Source organism: Molossus molossus, unplaced genomic scaffold, assembly GCF_014108415.1.
Source record: "Molossus molossus isolate mMolMol1 unplaced genomic scaffold, mMolMol1.p scaffold_m16_p_6, whole genome shotgun sequence".
Lineage (NCBI taxonomy): Eukaryota > Metazoa > Chordata > Mammalia > Chiroptera > Molossidae > Molossus > Molossus molossus.
This window is the reverse complement of record NW_023425399.1, coordinates 66,681,598-66,702,152: the sequence shown is the minus strand read 5'-3', so window position 1 is coordinate 66,702,152 and position 20,555 is coordinate 66,681,598. Positions and strand designations below refer to the sequence as shown.

The following is a 20,555-nucleotide window of genomic DNA, read 5'->3' as shown; positions in this document are numbered from 1 at the left end:
GTTCAGAAAACAGATTCCAGAGGGCACACAACAAGGACCGGCAATTAGGGATAAGGACGCGTTGAGAGGTGACTGGGGAATCTGGGCCTCTTGATCAAGCTGCCGTAAACAATGAAGAAGAAGAGTACAGTTCCTGGTGGAATCAAGTGGTGAGCAGTGGCAAGGCTTGGGGATTGGGGGGTGGTTGAAGAATGGTTACCGAGCCTTCTTTTTGGCTTCTTGGATAAAGGTGAGGTACAATGAGGAGATTGGTCATATTCCCAGAATATGGGACACTCTTGAATACACTTAATAACTACTCTTTCACAGCAGAAATTCAGTGCATGGCCCCTAACTCCTCCTGTTTGGCCAAAAGCACACCTGGGACTGATGAAGGCAAATAAGTCCTCCAACCTTGCAGATAGGCAGGAAAGCACTGCTGGAGCTCTTGGTGCTCACTGTAGTATTTTGAAGGGAAGAAGAGCTATACCCCATTAAATGTCCTCCAGTCAAGCTTTCCAAAATTAAATTCAGGAAAGGAAAAAAGATTTGAGCCTATTTAAATCCTTCCTACCAGAAAAAATTCAAAGAAACTGCAGTTTTAAGAATTTTAAGTACCAGTGAGTGTTAAATTCTAATAAAAAGTGATCAGCTTCATGCTTTAATGAAATTCAGTAGCACACTTGCCCAAATTGCCCTGAAATAGGTAAATATTTCACAATTCAGCTAAGGAAAGTGACTCAGTGAAGAACTCTGAATGAGCCTGCTCTCTCGAAGGGGGTGCGTGACGGGCACAACAGCCACCTGCCTCTGAAAACTAGCCTAAATGTCATATATATTTTGAACAAATGCCACATGTAGGCTGCTAAATGCCACCATCATAGTCATCTTTGCTGTTTCCTTTACAAATATTTTCTCAGTAAAGTGACAACTATAGCATCATAGTTATTACCAACTTAAAAGCAAGCACAGTAGGAAGTGGCCCATTTAATTAATTATAGCCCATGTGCTCTGCAGCCTAGACTTCACAATTATTCCAGCAAAACCAGAACTTCTAACAGAAAAGTCTCCATTTCCCCACTCTATGTGCTATGGTCTAGAACTTGGAACTGAAAGTCACTGAGACTGCCCAAGGGTCAGTAAGGGCACAGGCCCTAGCACCTTTTCCTTCCTGGGGTCAAGACAAAAAGTCTGCACGCACATGCAGTGGACACAGAGAGCTAGAGAGAAACCCTGATCTCCATTCCGCACTAGAGCCCTGCCTATGTCAGTGGGGCAGAGGAGAGCCCTCACTGCAGACATGCTGCTCCTCACAGTGCAGGGCGGTAGAAACACCGGAGTCCTTCCAAAACAGACACAGGGAAGCCAAGTCACCTTTTGCTAGCCAAGTGACTCCGAGTGTGATACTTATGTAGCTTAAACTTCAACGTCCTCACCTATAGCAAGGAGGTAATGATGCCAAACTTGCCTAAGTGCAAGGTTTCCTAACTATCATTTGTAGCATATGGAAGTGCCTGATGCAGAGGAGGCATCAGTAAGTGGCCATCATGAATGATGATATTATCATGTAACAATGAAAAAAATGCCTGGCCAGTGTGGCCCAGTTGTTGAGCATCGACCCATGCACCAGTAGGCCACCAGTTCAATTCCCAATCAGGGCACATGCCCAGGTTGTGGGCCAAATTCCCAGTGGGGGGCATGTAGGAGGGGGCTAATTGATGTTCTCTCTCATTGATGTTTCTATCTCTCTCTCCCTCTTCTTCCTCTTTCTCTAAAAATCAATAAAGAAAAAAATTTTAAAGAAAACAATGAAAAAAATGACAAATTTTGGAAGTGACAGTGACACAAAATTGTATTGCTATGGTGGGAGCAATACAATTCCTCAGGAAACCATGGTCGGAGGTTCTCGTTGATGAGCAATCAGTGTGTGTTCTGGCACTGACAGCAAACCCTCCTGAGCTGTGCTAGGAGGTCCAGGCCCTCAGTGGTGGGTGGTCCAAAGAAGGGAGGCAGGTTCTCACCTGGTCTCAGAATTTCCCTTCACTTGCTTGCATGGAAGTCTCCAGAGCCTGTGCACTCCAAATATGGGGCATCAAATATCGCATCCCCTATAGGGGACTACGTAATTGCTTGGTAAAACTAAGAGCTAATTAATTTGTCAGGGTTTTCTGTTCAGTGTTGGAGTTACCTGTGGCTGAGAGCAGCTGCAGTGTATCAGGTGACACATTCCATTTTGGGGTACTCACACACTGGGAAAATTAGTCTCTTACAAGTCTCAGACTATCTGAGGAACATAAACACAAATGTATGCAAATGGCAAACTCAGAAAAGCCTCTCCAAAATTTTTGCAGTTAAAAATGGAAGACATTTATTTTTATTATGAAAACATTATTTTAGGAATAAAGTATTTTGTACCTAGCAAAAAACATTCTTAAAAATTCCATATAATCTCTACTCTTGCTAAGTTTAACTTCTGCAGATGCCTATTGCTTATCTGATTGGTCTTATTAGCTAGTCCCCACCGTAGCAATACAATTTTGTGTCATTGTCACTTCCAAAATTTGTCATTTTTTTCATTGTTTTCCAGTGCTAGAAAAATAAAATGGAATTTTGAATAACTCCTTGCAAACAAACCCCAACAATGTAATAACACATTTTGGTGGACATGGATGGTCAGCAGATGAGAAGCAGAGTCAATGTGCTTCCAGTCTCCAGGGCACTGCTCCTTGGTCTTCTCTATTCCATGCCCTACTCACCTTACCCATGCCGTCCCTCATTCCCTCTCCCTGGCTCGCACACTTCTCTCTCATCTCCATCCCCCAGTCATAGAGTCACTAGCTACAGCACCTAGCACACATAGGCGATGTCCATATCACTGATGACTTCACCGATGCCTATTTTCCACCAAGTGCAAGAAATGCCCTAATTAGTCCCTAACCTGGAGCTCCTCCTAAATAAAACCTTGGAATCTTAATTTGACTTTAATACACATAATTCTTACTCTTAAAATTTGTGTCTTAGGTTCAAATTCTAAATAGATTAATCACTAGAAAAGTCAAATCATTTACAAAAAACATTTTCTCCTATGGAACTATCTATCCAAAAGAAAATGTTCAAAGTCTTTTAAGTATCAAATCTTCTCCAGGTGAAAAATGCATAAAGAGGAGTTGAGAGACATAAATGCAAAGTCTGAATCTTCTGAGCATTTGACAGCCTCAACAATAAGCCCAAATTAGGGTTAGGCTAAGTGTTAAAATTAAAATCATCATCATCATCATCATCATCATCATCATCATCATCATCCCAAGTATGTCCCAGTGGAGATGAAGAAATGGCTCTGACTTCAGATCTTTATCCTGGTGATTTGGAGACAGACAGAGACGGTTTCTAATAATAGGGTGAGTGGTGCTATAGTGACTGTACAATATTTCATCTGACCAGTGAGCCGCCTTCCTTTGGAAGTCTCGACCTCTACAACAATAGATAGCAAGACTCAGTCCCATTCCAAATCTTCCCCAGAGGGAACAATGGGCCACTCAGAAGATTGTACATTCTGGCAACAATGATGGGTCTAGGGGTTGGCTCCTGATCCCGTCAGACCCTCCCCATGACTTTTCTGATCTCTCTGATTGAATAGGGAAGACTATTGCCATGAGTGGGGGGAGTCACTGTGCTGGAACAATGTGAGGATGGGACTGCTGGCAGCTCTGCCACCTCTAAATGGAGAAAGTCCATTTTCAGGAGGAAAGGTTAACACCTGAACTGGGAAGGAAAGGTGGGAGACGAAGACAGAGAAAGTTCTGGAGAAAAAGATCTGAAGGAAAAGGAGTGAGGGAGCAGGAGGAAGACTGACAATGTTGTTTGAGACACTGGGTTCAGCGATGCTCCTTACCAGGTCTACATACATCCGCCCATCCCAGTGAATCAATAAATCCTGCCCCCCTTTTTTTAACCTGTGCTAGGTTAGCCCTCTATTTATCTCACTTGCAACAGAGGAACCTTAATATATATTACTTAAGCAATCCCTTGAAAATTAAAAGTTCCATCCAAAGGCATGGCCAAGAAGGGCCCTGGGTAACTTATAGATATCACTACAAAATAAGACCTCAAAACAGCTGTTGAGAGTTAACTTTGGTAGAGAAAGTCCTGGTACTTAAACTATGCTCGACAGTATTAACAATACCTCGTTCATGGTCCCAAGTGGCTGATATTGGCCTTTCTCAGGTTATGAAGCTTTAGACTGAAGATGCTTCTGTTGTCTTTTCATGGTAGTGACCCGGACTTCCATTTAGGGTTATAGCCAGATCCAAATTTCTACAGGTATAAATTCATCTGCTATCCTCTAGTATTGGAAGGAAGGAAGGTAAAGCTCCAATGCTAATGAGCATGCATCAGGCGCATCTATTATCAAGTGCAGGTCAGATGAGCTCAGGTCTAGGGTGACATCACCTTATTTCCCCTTCTCTATTCACCTATTCCAGTGCCTACTCAACTACAGGACATTGGGGGGAGGGGAACAAAAACAAGACAAAACAGAGGAAGACATAAAAAAAGGAAGAATATATGATGCTCATGGATTAGAAGAATCATCATCATTAAAATGTCCATATACCCAAAGCAATCTATAGATTCAATGCAATTCCTATTAAAATACCAACATCATAATTCACAGAGCTAGAACAAAAAACCCCAAGTTTACATGGAACCAAAAAAGACCCTAAATAGCCACAGCAATCTTGAGAAAGAACAAAATTGGAGGGGTCACAATACCAAATATCAGGTTATACTACAAAGTCACTATAATCAAAACAGCCTGGTACTGGCACAATAACAGGAATATAGATCAATGGAACAAAACAGAAAACCCAGAAATCGACCCAAGACATTATGCTCAATTAATATTTGACAAAGGAATTAAGAGCATACAATAGAGTAAAGGCAGTCTCTTCAATAAATGTGTTGAAAAAATTGGACAGGTAAATGCAAAAAAAAAAAAAAAATGAAACTAGACCATCAAGTTACACCATATATAAGAATAAATACAAAATGGATAAAATACTTAAATATAAGTCATGAAACCATAAAAATCCTAGAAAAAAAATATAGGCAGCAAAATTTCAGACATAAGATGAAGCAGAATTTTCATGGATACATCACCTAGGGCAAGAGAACCAAAGGAAAAAATTATTTCCAGTACCTCTTAATTCAGCTTATTTCCTTGATTATCATCTCTCTTTTTCTTAATGCTACTGTGATCTCTCAAGCTAATGTAAATAATGCTTTCATCTTTCTTCAGTCTGTCAGTGCAGGTATTTTATTGCTGAAGAAAAAATCATACTATTCATTGTAGAGATACCTTCACAATGAAAATGCAAGGAAAATAACTTGGATATAACACAATACCTGCACCAAGCTTACCTCAGGGCTGCAACTATTCACACTTGACATTAATAAAGCAGTTATGTACATTTGTCTATTTCATTTCCCCACCTGGTAATTTGATTTATACTCTGTTTATAAGACTTCTGATATCAGGAAAAAATAATACATTTTTTCAAAACCCAGAAATTCTGCTCTACTCTCAATATACTTCACTTATTGTAATCTTTATTGACTTTTCAAGTCTAACAGAATCTTTACCTCATTTCTGCTTCTTGAGTCATACTCTGACCACTGGTTATATAGTAGATGTTTTTATAGAAATGATTGTAACCATGAGTCTAAAAACATTAGTTTCTATTGTGCTTTTTGCTTATATTTTCTTTGGTGTTTTTCTCCCTTGGATCCCACCTGCTTTCAGCTTCAGCAAATTCAATGACATTCCAAAAAAGCCTAAACTCTATATAATTCCACAAATCAGTCAAAATTGAAAAGAAATTATCATGTGTTGTAAGAAATATTAAATAAAGGTCTCTCAGCCTTTTCAAAGTGAACATGGCATCCAGTGTCTAACTGAAAAGGAATTTAAATTTTGACAATGTCGTGGAAGACAAAACCCAAGCAGTGCAGAGACTCAGAGCAGAAGGTTCCTGTGCTGTGGACTGGAGCAGCCGGCTACCTTGGTAAGCTGCTCTTCAGGGCACTTCTCCCTGCACTGTGGGGAGGTCCCACCATTTCGGAAGATCCTGGGTCATCCCTGGGAGGAGCAGGGGGGGCGGCTAGGGACCAGCAACCTGAGCCTACAAACGCACCTGGCACCATTGGACCAGTGGACACTCTGTGTCAACACAGACCAGTGCACAGTAGTAGAGCTCCCAAGGTGCCGGTCACGGAAGCTGCAGACAGCCAGGAGCCCAGCACCATCCCCCATAGTAGCAGCCCAATCAGAGTCCAGATATACACCCATCAACAAAGGCTGGGGAGTAGACACCCATGCCCAGGTAACAGAAGCACAGACAAGCAGCTGAGACCCAGCCCCAAAAACTACAACAAAAGCTGAGCTGGAGTTGAGCCCCACAGGGCAGCAACACACCCCAGCCTCCAGCTCCAGGACCTGGGGCTCCACAGAGGCCTGTGCAGTCCAGCAGCACACAAGAGCTGTGGAAAGCTGAAGCCTGAGAGGGACTGCTGGGATTCCTGCCTGCCTATAGGATCTGCAGGGTTCAGGGGCACCAGAGAGGCCTGTGCGACCCAGCAGGGACTGTGCCATCTAGTTACCCTCAGGACCTGCAGGGTGCTGAAGCACCAGAGAGGCTTGCGTGATGCAGCAGGGACTATGCCATCCAGTTACCCACGGAATCTGTGGGGTGTTGAAGCACCAGAGAGACCTGTGCCACCCAGCAGCCCATAACATAGGAATAGAGCCGGGTCCCCAAAGGGACTGTGCAATCCAGTTACCTAAAGGACCTGCAGGGTGCAGGGTGCAGGGGCACCAGAGAGGCCTGTGCAACCCAGCTCCACACATAATAGGCATAGAGGATGTGAAAATGAAGGCAGAGTAAATGGAAGCTACATAGATCATCTCCCACGACCAAACGAGAATTACAACTAAAATAAAGACAAATCCTCAGAAAAAAAGCAACAGAAAAGCAGCAGAACAGGACCATATAACCAGGGACACTGGTAGGATCTGCTGAGGCACAAGAGGGTGGTGGGTTGGGAGCCCAAGAAGAGCAACAATCTTACCTGTGAGCATCTCCCTTGGAGAATAAAGCCCAAGCCTGCTCCACAGTGCAGAGAGCCAGGACAAAGCGTTAAAATAGCCACAGCCACTCGCCTGGGGGCTATGGTAGACTGGGCTGAAACTCTGTGGGGACAACCTGGATTTAGAGGGCACTCAGAATTATTGCTGAATTGTGGCCACAAAGGACAGTGGCCAGTATGCTCCTTCCCAGAGCTGTGGGGAAAGCAGCAGCCCCCCCTCCTCCCCGAGATTCAGCCATTCCCAGATGAGGCAAAAAATGCAAATTGAGGCTCATTAACAACCAGCATCTATCCCACCCTCTAGAAATCCTCTTATACAGGAGAAGAAAAAAAATAGCGGGGGAGTGAATGGAGCTACACAGACTATCTCCCAGCACCAAACTGGATTTACAACGAAAATAAAGACAAATCGTCAGGAAGGAACACCGAAAGACATCTTGGAGGACCACATACCAGGGACACTGACTTAATCCTGTTAGATTTACAAGGAAGCCAGAGGGGGCTGGGAGCCCACGGTCCGCAGCAGCCTGGGCTGGGACCAGCGGACTCAGCTGGGACCAGGGGACTCTGTGGAAAGCTGCTGCTGCCACCTCGGCTGCGACCTCGCCTGAGTCCTGTGAACTCTTCTGCATGCTAAGCCCTCAGCTGGTGCTGCATGGACTGACTGAAACCAGGGGACTCAGCGGGAAGCTGCTGCCGCCTCGGCTGCAACCCCGGCTGAGTCCTGCGAACTCTGCTGCCTGCTAAACCCTTGGCTGGTGCAGCAAGGACACGCTGGGACAAGGAAAACTTCTGGAAGTTGTTGACACCTTGGCAGTGTCCCGCAACCTCGGCTTAGTACTGTGGTTTCTGCTGAGTGCGACACCCTCGGCTGGTACCACAGCCACTGGAAGCAGCACCCTAGGGTTAAAAGTCCCAGGCGGCTCCACGACAACGCAGAGTTTAGACAGAGTCTAAACTGGCAGCAGCCATTCACCCTGGGCTCCGACAGAGAGAAGGAAGACTGGACTGGAACGGTGTGGGGACACTCGGGATTTGGAGGGTGCTCAGAACTTTTGCTGAGTGCAGCCACGAAGGACTGTGGTCATTTTATTCCTTCACAGGGCCCTTGGGAGAGGCGGTGGCCCCTCCCTCAGAGAGTCAACCCCACCTGGTGGCCACTGAAGTGCTAATTGAGGCCCATTAACAACCAGCAGCTGCCCCACCCTCAGGAAATCCTCTTACACTGAGCAATGAGGGAGTTTTTCAGGCAACTCAGAAACCAAGGTTCTTCAGGTAACCTCTACTAATAGCCTCCAGGCAAAAAAGCTAGAGGATAACTACCATTCCCTGGGCTAGCAACTCTAACCAGGAAAGTTATGACTTGACAGTGGTGTTTAAAGTGGGTCCTCCCGGGCTCATCCAAACCCGGGAGAGGGAGCCACAAACAACAGAACACCAACACCCACAGGGAAAATTTGGCAGATTCCAAAGCCCACTGTGATAGCCAAAATGGTGAAAAACAGAAACCAAAGCCAAATGAAAGAACAGGAGACCTCTACCGAACATGAGATAAATGAGGTGCAGTTAAGCAAGTTAACAGGACTAGAATTTAGAGCCATGAGCTTGAGAAAGCTCAACAGCATGTGTAAGGACATGAGCACCATGAGTAAAGACATAGAAATGTTGAAAATCAACCAGTTGGAAATTAAAAACCACCAAGAAGAAATGAAGAATGACGTATCAGAAATTAAAAACACATTGGAAGGTCCAAAAAGCAGAGTAGAGGAAGCTGAGGACCAGATTAGTGAATTAGAAGACAGGGTAGAAAAAAAATCAACCAAACAGAAAACCAAAAGGAAAAAACAAGTAAAAAACAGGAAGACAGCTTAAGAGAACTGTGGGAGAACTGGAAACGGAATAATATTCACATTATAGGAGTCCCTGAAGAAGAAGAAAATGAGCAAGGGTTAGAAAATATATTCAAAGAAATAGTGACAGAAAACTTCCCTAATTTGGTGAAGGAAGAAGGCATTCAAGTTCAAGAAACACAGAGAGCCCCAAGTAAGAAGAACTCAAACAGGCCCACACCGAAAAACATAGTAATCAAAGTGCCAAAAATTAAAGACAAAGAGAGAATCCTAAAAGCAGCAAGAGATAAGCAACAGGTTACCTACAAAGGAAACCACCTAAGGCTCTCAACTGACTTCTCACAAGAAACACTACAGGCCAGAAGGGAATGACATGAAGTAATCAAGGTCATGAAAATGGATTTAATAGATATCTACAGAGAATTACACCCCAAAACTACAGAAGTCACATTCTTCTCAAGTGCACATGGGACATTCTCAAAGACAGACCACATGTTAGGGCACAAACTAAGTCTCTACAGGTTCAAGAAGACTGAAATCATATCAAGCATCTTCTCAGATCACAATGGCATGAAACTAGAAATCAATTGCAAGAAGAATATACAAAGACATTTGAACACATGGAAGCTAAATACCAGGTTATTAAACAATGAATGGGTCACTGAGGAGATCAAGGAAGAAATCAAAAGCTTCCTGGAAACCAATGAAAATGAAGACACAACAACACAAAATCTATGGGATGCAGCGAAAGCAGTTCTGAGAGGGAAGTTCATAGCACTACAGGCCTACCTCAAAAAATAAGAAAAATCTCTAATAGATTATCTAACCTCACAACTTAAAGAACTAGAGAGAGAAGAAAAAAAAAAAGAAAATCCCAGAGCAAGTAGAAGGAAGGAAATAGTAAAGATCAGAGCAGTAATTAATGACATAGAGACCAAAAAAACAATTCAAAGGATCAATGAAACAAAGAGCTGGTTTTTCGAAAAGATAAAGATAAACAAGATTGATGGACCCTTAGCTAGACTCACCAAGAAACAAAGAGAGAGAACCCAAATACACAAAATCAGAAATGAAAGAGGAGAAGTAACAACTGACACCACAGAAATACAAAAGATTGTTAACAACTACTATGAACAATTATATGGCAACAGATTCGACAATCTAAGCGAAATGGACAAATTTCTAGAAACACAGTCTCCCAAAACTGGACCAGGAAGAGATAGAAAACTTGAACAAACCAATAACAAAAGAAGAAATTGAAGATGTAATCAAGACTCTCCCAGCAAACAAAAACCCAGGCCCAGTTGGCCTCATGGGAGGAGTTTTACCGAACATTCAAAGTAGAACTAATACCCATTCTCCTCAAACTATTTCAAAAAATTCAAGAAGAAGGAAGACTTCCAAACTCGTTTTATGAAGCCAGCATAAACTAATTCCAAAACCAGAAAAAGACACAACAAAGAAAGAAAACTACAGGCCAATATCCCTGAGGAACACAGACGCCAAAATTTTGAACAAAATACTAGCAAATCGGATCCAGCAATACACCAAAATAATTATCCACCATGACCAAGTGGGATTCATCCAGGGATGCTGGTACAATATTCACAAATCAATAAATGTGATACATCACGTAAATAAAATGAAGAATAAAAACCACATGATCATATCAATAGATGCTGAAAAAGCATTTGACAAAATCCAGCATCCATTTCTGATAAAAATGCTCAGTAATGTGGGAATAGAGGGATCATATCTAGACATAATAAAGGCCATATATGAAAGACCTACAGCCAACATCATACTCAATGGGCAAAAACTAAAAGCATTTCCCTTAAAAACAGGAACAAGGTAAGGATGCCCTCTTTTGCCACTGTTATTTAACATAGTACTGGAAGTCTTAGCCACAGCAATCAGACAGGAAGAAAAAATAAAAGAGATCCAAATTGGAAAGGAGGAAGTAAAATTGTCATTATTTGCTGATGACATGATACTATACATAGAAAACCCCAAAGACTCCATCAAAAGTTTACTAGACTTAATAAATGAATTTGGCAAAGTAGCAGGATACAAAATTAACATCAAGAAATCGATGGCATTCTTATACACCAATGATGAACTCACAGAATGAGAAACTAAGAAAACTATCACATTACCATAGCGGAAAAAAAAAAAAAAAAAAAGAAAAAGAAATTAAGATACCTAGGAATAAACTTAGCCAAAGAAATAAAGGACCTGTTTGCAGAAAATTACATGTCATTGAAAAAAGAAATAGAAGAAGATATAAAAATGTGGAAACACATACTTTGTTTATGGATTCGAAGAATTAACTTCATTAAAATGTCCATACTACCCATAGCAATCTATAGATTCAATGCAATCCCCATCAAAATACCAATGGCATACTTCACAGAATTAGAACAAGTACTTCAAAACTTCATATGGAACCAAAAAAAGACCTTCAATAGCCACAGCAATCTTGAAAAAGAAGAACAAAGTAGGAGGGATCACATTCCCAGATTTCAGGTTATACTACAAAGCCACTGTAATCAAAACAGCCTGGTACTGGCACAAGACCAGTGGAACAGAACAGAGAACCCAGAAATGGACCCAAGGCAATATACTCAATTAATATTTGACAAAGGGGCCAAGAGCATACAGTAAAGACATCCTCTTTAATAAATGGTGTTGGGAAAATTGGACAGCTACATGCAAAAAATGAAACTAGACCATCAACTTACACCACACACAAGAATAACCTCAAAATGAATAAAAGGCTTAAATGTTTATCATGAATCCATAAAAATTCTAGAAGACATGGTGGGCAACAAAATTTCAGATATCATACGCAGCAGAATTTTCACTGATACATCACCTAAGCAACAGAAACAAAGGAGAAAGTGAACACATGGGACTACATCAAACTCAAAAGCTTCTGCACAGCAAAAGATACAATCAGCAAAATGGAAAGGCAACCCACTGTATGGGAGAGCATAACTGCCAATGATATATCACATAAGGGGTTAATTTCCAATATATAGAGAGAGCTCACAAAACTCAACAAAAGAAAGACAAAGAACCCAATTAAAAAATGGGCAGATGAACTCAATAGACACCTCTCCAAACAGGACATACAAATGGCTAAGAGACATATGGAGAAATGCTCAACATCACTAATCATTAGAGAGATGCAAATTCAAACAACAATGAGGAATCACCTCACACCTGTCAGAATAGCTGCCATCAACAAATCATCAAACAAGTGTTGGTGAGGGTGTGGAGAAAAGGGACTCTAGTACACTACTGGTGGGAATGCAGACTGGTGCAGTCACTATGGAAAACAATATAGTACTTCAAAAAATTAAAAATTGACCCTGGCTTGTTTGGCTCAGTGGTTCGAGCAATGGCCTCCGGTCCCGAGAGATCCAGGTTCGGTTCCCGCTAAGGGCGCGTACCTCAGTTGCAGTATGTCCCCGACCCTGGTTGGTCATGCGGGTGGCAGCCACTCGATGTTTCTCTCTCTCTTTCTGTTCTTCTCTCTCCTTCCCATTCTACTTGAACAAAAAATAGAAAAATATCCTTGGGTGAGGTTTAAAAAAAAAATTGAACTGCCATTTGACCCAGTGATCCCACTTCTAGAAATATACCCTAACAAGCCTGAAACACCAATCAGAAAGATTATATGTACCCCCATATTCGTAGCACCACTATTTACAATAGCTAAGATGTTGAAATAGCCCAAATGTCCATCAGTAGACAAATGGATAAAAAAGCTGTTGTAGCCCTGGCCGGTTTGGCTCAGTGGTTAAAGCGTCGGCCTGCGGTCCTGAGAGACCCGGGTTCGGTTCCTGCTAAGGGCATGTACTTGGTTGCAGTTTGTCCCCGGCTCTGGTCAGTCGTGCGGGTGGCAGCCACTCGATGTGTTCCTTTCACATCAATGTTTCTCTCTCTCTCTCTGTTCCTCTCTCTCCCTCCCACTCTACCTGAACAAAAATAGAAAAATGTCCTCGGGTGAGGATAAAACAAAACAAAACAAAACAAACAAACAAACAAAAAAACCAAAAAAAAAAAAAAAGCTGTTGTACATATACACAACGGAGTAATATGCAGCTGTAAGAAAGATCTCTTATCCTTTGAAACTACATGGAGGGACCTGGAGAGTATTATCCTAAGTGAAACAAGCCAAGCAGAGAAAGACAAATATCACATAATCTCACGTATTTGTGGAATATAATGAACATAACAGTTTGAGGAACGGGGTAGTCCCAGAGATGTGGAAGTGGGGTACAGACTGACAATCCCCAGAAGAGGGGGTGATAAGGGAGAGATAAACCTCAGAACTTATATGCATGTTTGCATGAACAATGGACATGGACAACAAAGCTGGGGACAGGGCAGTGAGGGCGTGGGAGGGTGTATCAGTGGGGGGAAAAGGAGAAACATTTGTAACAAAAATTAATTAATTAATTAATTAATTAAAAATATATAAATAAATAAATTTTGACAACATTGGGCTGGTCACATGTACTACTGAAGAATAATTATTAAAGTCCTGAACTATGGACACAATCCTCTTGGTCTGGTGAGGTATCATCTATTTATTATGATCACAATCCCAAAAATTTATTTTACTGTAAAAATGAGATGGTCAATTTAAATTTTTAGGCAATTTTCAAGCTTGACAACTAATTACTGAGTAATTATTAATTTTGCCAAATGTTTAACCAGTTTCTCTTCTCTCATCTAAATTATATTTCTGATTTCCAAAACAGGAAAAATCTGTTCAACCTTTTAAGTTTGTGATATTTGCTAGTAATGTTAAACAGACAGCAGAATCCCCATCTTGAGATACAAATTGACAAAGAAGATGCAGGGATCAGATATGGATGATTCCCAAATCCAGTACAGAATCAGCTTCCTGGGGACAGCTAATCAGCCCTTCTGCCCTGCAGGGAACTTCTTCTGCTAAACTACTGAAGACCCTAGAGTTACACTTTCCAATACAACAGTTACTGCCCATGTGTGGCTATTTCCATTTAAGTCAATTAACCTTTCTTAACCACACTCACCACATTTCCAGTGCTCCACAATCACATGTAGTGAGTGGTTTCCTCACTGAAGAGAGTGAGAGAGAACATTTCCATCATCTTGGAAAGTTCTATTGGACAGCGCTACCCTAGATGATTTAATTACCACACAGTGCCTATTGGAGTAAACAGGAATACAACTTACCATCTGGACAAGTGGGCAATTACATTTTGAAAAAGGGACACTAAGCCCTTTTGCCAAGAAATGGGAGCAATTGCAGAATTAGGGGAGGTTTCAGCCACATTCTCCACAGCTCTAAGTAGAATGGGAAATCTGAAGGAGAAAGGGTAGACACTTGGGGTCACAGGGGAATGAATCTCTATGACCTTATCCTTGAATAAATGTAGGTTTTAGAGGCAAATGAAATGGAAACATTAAAATGAGCTTCTACAGAAGAGAATCACTGTTCTAGCATCAAATTGGCTCATGGATGGTGATAGATGAATTATAATTAATGATCAGAACAAATGTGTCTCTAGGCTCTCACTGCAATACTTGAGCCTCAAGGCAACTAAAGAACTTCAGAGTTTGGGAAAGCAAGGCGCCAGGCAGGAATGCCAGCAGAGTGAAGGACAACCCTGGCAGGAGAAAGCTGCCTCAAAGCCACCATGGAACCTCAGAGACAGTGCAGAATGGTGAACGGGACACCAGGAAGCATGCTGCAGAGTTCAAGGCTGCACGTTTCCTAAAAACAGCCCAGAACACCGTGGTGTCAAGTTCTTTGTTCTTTCAGGAATCTTGATGCACATGAGAAATAGTGTGGTGCACAGGAGAAGACGTAACAATATTTTGTATATATATCAATTTGAGGTTTAGGGGTTTTGTACTTACTAAGATAGACCATGCTAATACTAGTGGAGGGACGTTTTAATACTGTAGACCCAGATTATCAGAGGAACTTGCCTCACAGGCTGAGAAACAGAGAGATTAACTTGGGTTTCTGGATGGAGAGGCTTAAGCCAAGTGAAGTGGGTCACCCTCAAAAGCAATGTGGACCCTTCATCCTGCTGGCAGTTTTTGATATTAAAGTTACATTCATTTTAAGAGAGAGATTATTTTTACTAGAAAATCATTGGCAACCATTGCTATTCCGAATTCTAACCATTTTTTTTATCCATTATGTATCCATTACAATTCAACAGCCTCACTGTTTGTCATGTTATTAGCATAATGGCCCCATGACAAGCTTTGCTTCTTTGACACTCTTATAACTGCCATGATTCATTATGTCAATATTCCAAGAGAAACGATTACATACATTGAAACAATGCATGATTTCAATTATTTAAACACTACAACATTGTTAGTCAGGTTTATAGTCACCATGTTGCTTATTAAAGGTATATAAGTAATACAGAAGCACCAATGAAACCAATTTTCCATGTGGTGTTATGAATAGCTACTGTTTTGCAAGAGAATATGTAGAGGGTATCTAGTTAATACCAAGGATTAATGCATATTTGTTTTGATAAGTAATCCTTAATAAACAGTAATTTACTGCCAATAAATAACCTATCTGTACATTTTTTTATGGACAGGTCACATTCATTCATTCAGCAATAATTTATTTGGCACCTGTGAAATGCTAGGTACTGCTGTATAGGTTCTGGGGATATCAGGAGTACATGGGTAATCATGAGAAAAAAGTGCTTCTTACATTAGCTTACATTCTGGTGGCAAAGCAGATAAGGAAACAAACAAATATGTGATCACAACCATAAAAAAGCCATTAATCCAATGACAAAAATTAAATTCATGTAAGAAGAGAGTGAAATGCTGTAGATAGCAGAAATAATGTTCCCATTGCAATAAGTAAAACTTCTGGCCCTGGCCGGTTTGGCTCAGTGGTTGGAGCGTCAGCCTGCGGACCAGAGAGTCCGGGGTTCAGTTCCCGCTAGGGGCGTGTACCAAAAAAAATTCTGAGTGTGTGTGTTCAGACATTGATAGAAAGGCAGATTTGGCCATAGGGACATGAACAGTTTTATTTTGCATTTCTTCTATCTCTCCAGTGAATGAGAAGCAAGGTTATGAGAGGAGAAGGAGGAGAAGGCTGTGAGGAGAGAGAATGTGTGGGACAGTTTTCTAGTAGAATGGGAATGAGAACTGGTTTGGTAAAAGCATTAACATTACAAAAAGCAACTTTGGGTTCACTTGGACATTTGTGGAGAATAATTTAAAGTCAGGCCCTGGCCAGTTTGGCTCAGCGGTTGGAGCCTCGGCCTGCGGACCAGAGAGTCCCGGGTTCGGTTCCCGCTAGGGGCACGTTAAAAAAGGAAGGAAGGAAGGAAGGAAGGAAGGAAGGAAGGAAGGAAGGAAGGAAGGAAGGAGGGAGGGAGGGAGGGAGGGAGGGAGGGAGGGAGGGAGGGAGGGAGGGAGGGAGGGAGGCAGGGCAGGCAGGCTCTTTATTTTTCTTCAGCCATAGGGTTCAATTTGGCCTCAGAAATTTGTAAAAAGACAATTATATGAAAAGGTACAAAAATTATATGAAAAGGGGCAAAAATTACATTCCTCATGAAGTAAGGAGCTAGAGGACCAGAAGCACAAGGAGAAAGCCCATTCGGAAGGAGGAACCAATGCAGTTACTCAGCACTTGTCGAAAACACGTAACACTAGCTGCTCCACTGGAGGTTCTTTATGCAAAACCTCTGAAGTCAGCCCATAAATCTATTAATTTTGAATGTCCTCAAAAGTATCTACATGTGGCTCATATGTACAAATACAGTACATATTTTCTTTAGACTTGTAAACCCTGAGAAAGAAGATACCTACTTAAGGGGCTCTCAGTGGCTTAACTGGGCTCAAATTTTTTAAAAAACAGCTCATAGCAGCCATTTCTACACAGGGGCCTCCCATGCAATCTGCACTTCAGGAGAAGCCTGCACTAAACTACCTGCCTCCTGCACTGACCTGCCTGCTCCGACTATGTATCTGCCATCTGAGCCAGCCCTTATAAAGGAGTTCCTGGAATCCTGTTTCAACCAATAGGACCAAGACTTTCCCCATCCAATTGGAGCTGCGCAGCTATATCCCCATCAACATTTTCACTGAGCACACAGTGGATCTATTCTGACCAACCAGGACAGTGCCTTTTGGACCAATGAAACTTTGAGGACTTGGAGTCCTCAGCTGCATGAGGATGGACCAATCACGGACCTAGGGTGGGGACTTCCATCTATATAATTCAGCACCCCTCTAGCTATGGAAGTGCACTGTCCCTTTCCACAGGACTGAAGATTATGTGTCCTGGCTGAGCTGAAACACCAAAGATGTCTCAAAGGAGCAGAGTGGAGCAGACCAAGGCAGGAGCAGAGCAAAGCAGAGCAGCACAGGGTGGAGTGGGGCAGACCAAACTGGAGCAGGTGGAGCAGATTGAAGCAGAACAGAGCTGCCTAGATGGACAGGGGCCTCTCCCCAGAGCTACCTTGCTACAGTGCTGTTCCATAGCCTTGCTAATTAATAATCTATCTGTAACACTACTGAGCTGTTCTCACAGCTGTGTTGTATCACAATTGAGTTATTCACACTGAATAGTTTCCTTCTTCATCACACCCCAAACTGGGGATTCCTATTGGTGTTCATGGTGTCAATGGCCATTGGTTGACAGACTTCACTGCCCATTTATACATTTGGTACATTCACATAAAATGAATACAACTTCCATGTAGTAGAAAAAAACCCATCTGTTGACATCACAAAACAAAGCTTTGCTGAACAAAAACAAAAACAAAAAAACAAACAAACGTGAAAAACAAATTTCTTCGATTTCCCCGATTCTATCATGCACATTCTATCATGTACCACGGTGGTAAGTATAAAATCAAGATGTACCTTACAATCAATTTTAAGAACTTTGCCAGCTGCCAATTCTAGAAGACAATAATGAAATAGCTGTTATTGTTCATATGATTTTAGGTGTAACCAATTCTCCAAGAAAGGATTATGGTATTTTCAAAAGCAGAAGACAGGGTAGAATATGACCCAGTTACGGAAAGTTGAGAATGAAGCAAGCATCATTTTCAACTTAAAAGAGAAACTGTTAAAACTAAATCAGTATCACTGGCCAAATCCTGGTATTTTTCTATTTTTTCCCCCTATTTTACAGTGGTCTCTGAATGTGATAAAGGACAGAATAAGGCAGGATGGAGGAGTAAGTTGAGAGTAAATTATGCAGAATATAGTAGGGTACATTAAAAGAGTTGATTCTTCTTTTTACCAGAATGCAACAGAAAGACAGTGCAGGGTCAGGTGAGTCATGTGGTTCCAGCCACATTTTTAAGATCAGTTTGGCATTTTGTGTAGCTTGGATAGACAGGGTCGCAAGTAGATGCAAAGGATCCAGGCGAGGAGGCAAATGTAGTGGTTCAGGTGAGAGGCTATTTTGGCTTTCATGGAGATGGAGAGAGGTAAAAAGACTAGGGATATAGTATTTGATTTAGAATCAACAGAATACAGTGGCTGACTATATGTGGTTGTTCAGAGGTGAGTAAACTTTAGAAATGACTCCCGGGTGTCTGATCTGAGCAATCTGGTGGATAAGGCTAACATTTATTAAGTTCAGGATACCTAGAGAAGATACAAGTTTTGTCTGTGTATCAAGGAGTTCAGTATGGGACATGTTAATATGGAACATACAAAAGATGTCAAGTAGCACTTAAATATGTAACTCTGGAGATCTGAAGAGAGGCCATGGCAAAAGACACAAATTTGAAAATTACAATGGAACCTCAGTTCTCAAACTTAATTAGATTTGTTCGAAACTGATTCATTTTTTTCCCCATTAGAAATAATGTAAATTTAATTAATTTGTTCCAGACCCCTAAATAGGTTTTAACCTTTCTTATATACAGTACATGTCTAATTTACTGTTTAGTCCATGAACAAACACTTCTTAAATGTATCAAACCAACCCTGCGAGCCTTAAGCAAATCACTTTCAATACTCATTCCAGGGGTATCTTTCAGGAAGTCAGCATCCAGCCTCTTCGCATTTTCACATACCTTTGCCTTCAAAATGCTGTCATTGGCTAACTGCTTTTTGTTTATCCAAATCAACAAGTTTTCCACCTCTTCAATTGCTTGTGATCATTGTTTTTTTCACACCCTTAGCAACATTAGCACTATTGATGGTCTCCTTATGTTCTAAAATTGTGCTAATCGTTCATTTTGCCAGGAACAAAAGCAAAAAAAGCAAACACACACACAAAAATATTCACAGCACAATTTCCTGAGATGTTAACAAGCGAATATAAACTGACTCATATTGGCCCGTTTTCTCCATTGTTGCCTGAGGGACACTTTTTGTCATGCTGATATGTCAGCATGAAAGGTTTGTCAGGTAGAGAATGAAAGTTAACCAAGACATTTTTTCCTTGAACAACTTGGTCCAGAACCGAACCATTGGAGATGGGAGAAGTTCCAAAACCAAGGTTTCACTGTATTAGCAAATAAAAAATACTGACAACCAAGGGAACAGATGAGCTCACTCAGGGAAAGAGAACCCAACAGAAGTTCTCAGCCCAGGCAGAGATTTAACATCACCTGGGAGAGCTTACAAAGGACCATGCTGGTTTAAGTAAATCAGGCTTCAGAGCCACCAGTGTGGAAAGGAAAAGACAAAAGAACCAAGCCTTGGGCAAGAGATTAGGAAGAGAAGCCAATGAGAAGACTAGAAGGGAGCAAAGAAGCAGAGAAGAACAAGGCAAATGTAATTGCATAGAACCTACAATAATAATACCCCACATCCTCCAAAAGAAGAGGACAGACAGGGAAACACTGATCATGCCATTAGGAATCCAAAGACCAAGCGTTGGCCTCTCAATGCTCTGACATAAAGCCTTGCATTGGCCACCAAATTAGGAAGCATACATTCCAAGGAGTTAATTAGTAGACTTAGTTTTCCTACAACAGTGTCACAAGTGGGAGGAATTCCCAGAGAACCACCAAGATTTTGATGATCTGATGTTTGCTGAATTCAGAGTCAATGTGGAGGGCAGCACACCTAACATTCTCCTCTACCCATATGGATAAAGGTATTAAAAAGTAGGGCAGAGGACAATAAGCATTCCTTGCTTGTGTTTGAGAACAACTATGTGGGGCTTTTGTTAAAAAGCACATTCTGACTCAGCAGGTCTGGGGTGAGGCCTGAGAGTCTCCATTTCTCCCAGGTGATGATAAATCTCCATTCTGCTGTTCTAGAAACCCCTCACCTCTACTAAACCCTTAAAATGCCATGCCCAGTCTGCCCTAAAGCCAGGATGTGCAATCTTACTTGAATACTTTCAGCTTCCCTGTTTCAAGTTTGTGCCTGGATGGCCTCCCAGATCATCAACCTGTGCACTGGGGCTATCATCCTGCACAGTTTACACCTCTGGACCCCATCTTTGGTTCAACCTAGATTTCCTCCCATTTGGTCCTATAACCCTGAAACACAAATCAATCCTCTTAGTGTACAGGAGCCACACAGCCCTTCTTTTTCCATCAGGCCCCTTTAGGGTTG

General features: G+C 41.7%; 1 protein-coding gene across 1 annotated transcript in view; it reads right to left on the bottom strand.

Moving 5' to 3' along the window:
* The window catches only part of L3MBTL4 (L3MBTL histone methyl-lysine binding protein 4), a 381,883-nt gene that overhangs the window by 217,981 nt on the left and 143,347 nt on the right, over positions 1 to 20,555 (bottom strand). The gene's annotated exons all lie outside the window — the stretch shown is intronic.